This window comes from Prionailurus bengalensis, chromosome D1 (assembly GCF_016509475.1).
Source record: "Prionailurus bengalensis isolate Pbe53 chromosome D1, Fcat_Pben_1.1_paternal_pri, whole genome shotgun sequence".
Classification (NCBI taxonomy): Eukaryota; Metazoa; Chordata; class Mammalia; order Carnivora; family Felidae; genus Prionailurus; species Prionailurus bengalensis.
In genome coordinates, this window is record NC_057346.1 from 89188316 (window position 1) to 89193981 (window position 5666).

At 48.5% G+C, this 5666-nt stretch overlaps 1 long non-coding RNA gene across 1 annotated transcript; it reads right to left on the minus strand.

The window, feature by feature from the left end:
* Positions 1–3128: 3128 nt before the first annotated feature.
* LOC122482691 lies at positions 3129–4960 on the minus strand. Its single transcript, XR_006297212.1, has 2 exons — positions 4443–4960; positions 3129–3415 (listed from the first exon to the last, which is right to left on the minus strand). It is a non-coding gene; the product is annotated as an uncharacterized LOC122482691 (long non-coding RNA).
* Positions 4961–5666: the final 706 nt, after the last annotated feature.

The following is a 5666-nucleotide window of genomic DNA, read 5'->3' on the forward strand; positions in this document are numbered from 1 at the left end:
AAGTCTTCTCTGTGGTTAGGATTATTTCCCAGAAGTGCAGATATTAAGTCAAAGCTAAGAACATGTACTTGGCTCTAGATCCTATCACCCAGTGGTTTTCCAAATGGGTCCACTCGCTGTCAGTAGCCAGCAGCTTCCTGACTCAGCCTGGATGTTCTGATTCGCAGGGGGCTGGGCGGATCCCAGGAAGCTCTATTTTTACCAACTTTTTTTTTTTTTTTTTTTTTTTTTTAACCAACTCTCCTGATAATTCTACCGCTGGCCAATTGTGGGAATGTTTGACCTATCCAGTACCTTCCTTTTCCAGCAAACATTTTGGACTTTATAGGCGTTAACTCTTTTCCACTGCCTTCGAAAACAAATCCACAGTAGTACCTCCAATTAAATAGAAGCAGTTGCGAACACTAACGCATTCAGCAAATTCACTAAATGCACGTGGGTGCTGATTTAGGTGCTGGACACACAGGGATGTACCAGACAAAGTTCCCGCTTCAGTGGGGCTTACATTAGGGTATGGCTTGGCGGATACTATCCAAGAAAACAAATAAGTGACAAAGGTGATTTCAGAGAGCGAAATATGCCGTGAAAAGGACCAAAATGGAATAATGTGATAGAGACCAGTGCGGGGACACGGGGAAGGGAAGGAAACCCCCTGGATGAGCAGATTGAAGCAGACAGTCTTGGCCTGTAGTTCCAGCCCTCTTATTAACCAGCCAGGTGACTTTGAACGAATCGCTTTTACATGCCTGGCCTCAATTTCCAGGGTTGAAATAAACACGTAAGATCATTCCTACTTCTAACATTTTCGTTTCATTTTTTGGATGTAGTGTTCTCTACAGAGCTCCTCCTGCAACAAGTATTTCTTGAATGCCTACGGCGTGCCAGTACTCTACTGGGTGTCGATGAATCAGACACAGACACCCAGTATCCTCTGTGGAGCCGACAGGCTGGGAGAGGTGGCTGATAATAAACAAAGAATTGTGCTAGGAACTACTTCATAGCTATTGTAAGAACTACTACTGGGAAGAAATCACAGGGAACACAGCTTGACTGGGGATCGTGGAAAGGCTTCCCCAAAGAAGGGCCATTTCGGCTGCGGTGTTTGGCGAGGATCCCAACTATTGAAAGCAAATCAAAACCCTCCTAGGCCGTGTCCTGTGAACTTTGCCTCTGGGAACCCTGGTCATCTTTGCTGTCAGCTAGTTCTGGTTTGGCAAAGCCAGACATTGTTTCTAGAATCAAATGTCATCGGGAGGCACATCCTATGGCCTGAGGTCAAGATACGCCAGAGTGAAGGAGGCATCTGGCGACACATCGAGCACCTCGTTCTCTTTCTCTGCCCCCACCTAGGGCTGTGGGAGAGAAGGCCGGTGGCTGAGACTCCTGGGGCCGGACTTGGACTATCCCTCCCCATTTCCAGTTTTGAGGGTTATGTCAGGAATGAGTCTCTTCAGTAAGAGGCGAAGAAAAGCATTTCAGATTGCTCTGGTCATTTTGGAAAGTGATTACTCCAGCTTCTCTATCCACCCCCCTCTCCCCACCCAACGGTCACACAAAGACACAGAAACCAGGTCTATTACTGGGCAAGAGTTCTTAGGATCTTGAGCCTAATGTCCTGTCTGCTTTAGCAGCAGGAGCCAGAGAGTGACCACACTGCTTTCTTCCTCTTTGGAGGATTCTGTACAAATTCTCACTCTGCATGGGATCACCCACGCCCTGGCTGGGCCCAGGGTGTTAGCATCCTTAGAAGCACAGCAGAGGGAGAAGAAACCCTTTCTTAGGGGGCTGAAAAAAGGACAACGGGGGCTCTGTCTCCAGGGCCTGCGCCAGTGAATCAAGGAAAGACCACGGCCCATGTGAGGGGTCCCCTGTTCTCCAATCAGTTCTCTAATCAGGGTGCTCAAGTCATTTTATGAAATCCATCATTATGAAATATTGTCCTAACTCTGAATAAGAGCCCATAGCCCCACATCCTTCCCCCACCCCTAGCAAGGCCATGTGGTGCAGTGGTCCAGTGAACAGATTCTGATGCCAGAGTGCTTGAGTTCCAATTTTAAACCTTGTGACTTCAGGCAAATCATCCTGTAAGCTTGGCTTTCCACATCTTTATATAGAACTGATAAAAGCACATGTATCATGGGTTGTCTTTTTGAAATTGAGATATAATTGACAGATAACATTATATTAGTTTCAGGGATATCTGTCATTAGCCTTTTTTTTTTTAATTCTTGAGATAGAGCATGAGCAGTGGCGGGGTAAGGGGGCTGGGGAGAGAGAGAGAATCTTTTTTTTTTTTTAATTTTTTTTTCAACGTTTTATTTTTATTTTTGGGACAGAGAGAGACAGAGCATGAACGGGGGAGGGGCAGAGAGAGAGGGAGACACAGAATCGGAAACAGGCTCCAGGCTCTGAGCCATCAGCCCAGAGCCTGACGCGGGGCTCGAACTCCCGGGCCGCGAGATCGTGACCTGGCTGAAGTCGGACGCTTAACCAACTGCGCCACCCAGGCGCCCCGAGAGAGAGAGAATCTTAAGCAGACTCCACACTCAACCCGGAGCCTGACACAAGCTGGGATCGTGACTAGAGCTGAAATCAAGAGTCGGACGCTCAACCTACTCAGCCACCCGGGCACCCCAACCTATCAGTAGCTTTTTATTTTTATTTTTTAAAATTAAAATCCAAGTTAGTTAACATATAGTGTAATAATGATTTCAGGAATAGAATTTAGTGATTCATCACTTACATAGAACACCCAGTGCTCATCCCCACAAGGGCCTCCTTAATGCCCATCACCCATTTACCCCGTCCCCCCACCCAACACCCCTCCAGCAACCCTCAATCTGTGCTCTATATTTAAGAGTCTCTTATGGTTTGTCTCCCTCTCTGTTTTGATCTTCTTTTTGCTTCCCTTCCCCTATGTTCATCTGTTTTGTTTCTTAAATTCCAATCATGAGTGAAATCGTATGATATTTGTCTTTCTTTGAATGACTTATTTCGCTTAGCATAACACACTCTAGTTCCATCCACGTAGTTGCAAATGGCAAGATTTCATTGTTTTTGATTGCCGAGTAATTTTCCATTGTATATCTATACCACATCTTCTTTATCCATTCATCAGTTGATGTGCATTTGGGCTCTTTCCATAATTTGGCTATCGCTGATAGTATCATTAGCTTTTAAATTTAAAAAAAAAAACGAGCTGATGTAGATAATGGGCATAGCACAGGGTCTGAGCTCAATCACTGATGTCACGTCCTCAGGAATCTAGATTTCTGGATGTTGCTGCTGCCTGCTGAGGGATGGTCTAGTCACTAGCTGCTGAGCACATAGCAAAAGCTGGAGGTGAGAAGCAGGAGATCTGTTACCCATTTTCTCTGTGACCTTGGCCAAGTCACTACATCTGAAGACCGAAGGCCTGAAAATGAAAGAAAATGGACTCTAAGATCCTAATCAGCACTTTATTATTTTCAGGAGGGCTCATATGGGTCACTGGAAGGAAGGTAAAAGCTCCAAATTACTGGTGTGCTCTTCAGGACTTCCTTTTTTCTCCTGGAATCTTCCAACCACAGCACCCCCAGCCCAAGTTGTCCCGGATGCTCCTGGTGGGGGGAGAGCACTTGCTCATGGCAGGGTTCCACCTGCTGAACAATGGTGTATGAGCCACTCTGGAGGTCACCTGTCCCGGCTTTCTCTCTTTACAGATGAGGAAACCAAGGTCCAAAGATGTGAAGGGCTCCACCCACCATCACACAGCCGTGGGTTCCGGAGCCGGGACTGGAACCTGCTTTCTCAGACTCTGTCTGCCACACCCACTGCTTCTTCTCTTCTACCCAGTAAGCAGTCGAGCGCAAGGTAGGAGTGATGCTTGGACTCCTAACATGAGGAGCGTCGCCTGGAACCGACTGACCTGAGCAAACGTAGTTGCTCCTTTGAGACCAAAACACAAAACGTTGGGAGACCTGTCTTGCTTCCTGTTCCAGCCCAAGCTGGCTGTGTGTTTTGAGTAAACTACCTAAATGCTCTGTGCCTTTTCTCCACCTCAGCCCCAGCTACCCCGAAAGCTGGACTCCGGCCCGAACCCCTTACCGTAAATCATTACACGAAAAGCCCCAAGGGGAGAAAGCCTTGTTTTAAATGCGAAGCCGCTCAGAGGGATTGTTCAGCCCCCGACTTCTACTGAGGGACTCTGTTTGAAGCTTTCTGCCCAGTTCCCAGTTTTGTGCTCGGCTTTGGAGTTTTCTCTTGCAGGGAGTGAACAAAGCCCATTTAGAAACCCAAACCTACCCACCAGCCATTCCCTGGGGTCTAGGCCCAGCTCCTGGATCTATCTGGGCGGCCGAGAGAGGAAAGTGCCTGCCGCCAGATTCAATGGGCCCATTATGCTCGGCTAATTCCACAGCAGAACACTGTGTCTTTGAGGGCCTGGCAGTAACTCGTCCTACCTGTTCAGAGTCAGTACGTCCTGTTTGCTGGAGGGATGAGGGAAAGCAGCACACATCACATCTCAGCGTCGTAAATGCCATTTCGAGTTAATTATTACCACGTACAGTAGTACTGTAGTCAAACTCTGCGCACACCAAGTGTGCTTCCCAGGCAGGCTGGCGGGCAGCGCATAAGGGGGTCATTGTGTGTGCTGGGCGCGGGAGGGAGAGGCGCCTGGGGAAGCCAAGTGTGGTCTCATAGCTCACACCCTCGGGAGGGGGGAGGCTGGGACACTGGGCGCATGTTTTCTCATTTTATAAGGCAGTCTGTTGACCTTCACTGTTGACATGGGGGTACTGGTACCGAAGGTGAAATCCATGCCGTTGGACAAAATACCCTGTCGCTGTAACCTGACGTTACAGAACAGCGGCCAGATCCCACCCAGGAACCGTTCCCATCGCTGGCCGGAACCAGTTCTTTTGCAGCCAGAGCCATCCTCCTCCTGTTGAAGAGTCACGTGGGCCCGTTTTGCAGGCTGACAGTTGGAGGGGGGTGTTTCTGAACACCTGAAAGGCTCAAGTTGATGGCTATCAAGCCCCAACCAGTCTCTTCCGTCTGCCAGAGACGAAGCAAGAATGTTCCCCTCCTGAGGTCTCGGTTTACAGCCTTGTCACGTTGATTATTAGGCAAGGCTTGCCACCTGCACTCCTATTTGGAGGTTCCTCCCAAGACAGTCCTGACATCGCCTCTAATCAGCCCAGCTGTGACTCCACCTGTTTCCACGGGCACCTTCAGACAGAGGGGATTGCTCTAGGGCTAGAAGGCTGTGTCCTTGGCCAACCTTGTGGGTCAGCAAAACCAGTTGGATAATTTGGCAACACCTAGAAGATCCTCCTCTCGGGGAGGGGGGGGGGGAATAAAATCCCGCAATGCCTGAAATCCCGTCTTTAGTGCACACTCTGTTGCAATTCTCATTTTCAGTCCAAATAACTCTGGGGTGGGGGTAGGAATGTACATTCTTATCAGACTGAGAAAGGTAGCATGAAAATCTTGGGTGTTAGAGGTGGGGGTGCTGCGCCAAAAATGGGGGAAGGGAGTCCAAGAAGTGGGAGCGGGCTGGATGCTACCGAGGAGTTATGGCACCAAAAGGCACAATGAGAGTGTTTCCCGAGGGGCCAGAGTTACACATTCTTGTTTCCTCTTCCCCCTTAAAACACATATTAAACAAAACAAAACAAAACAAA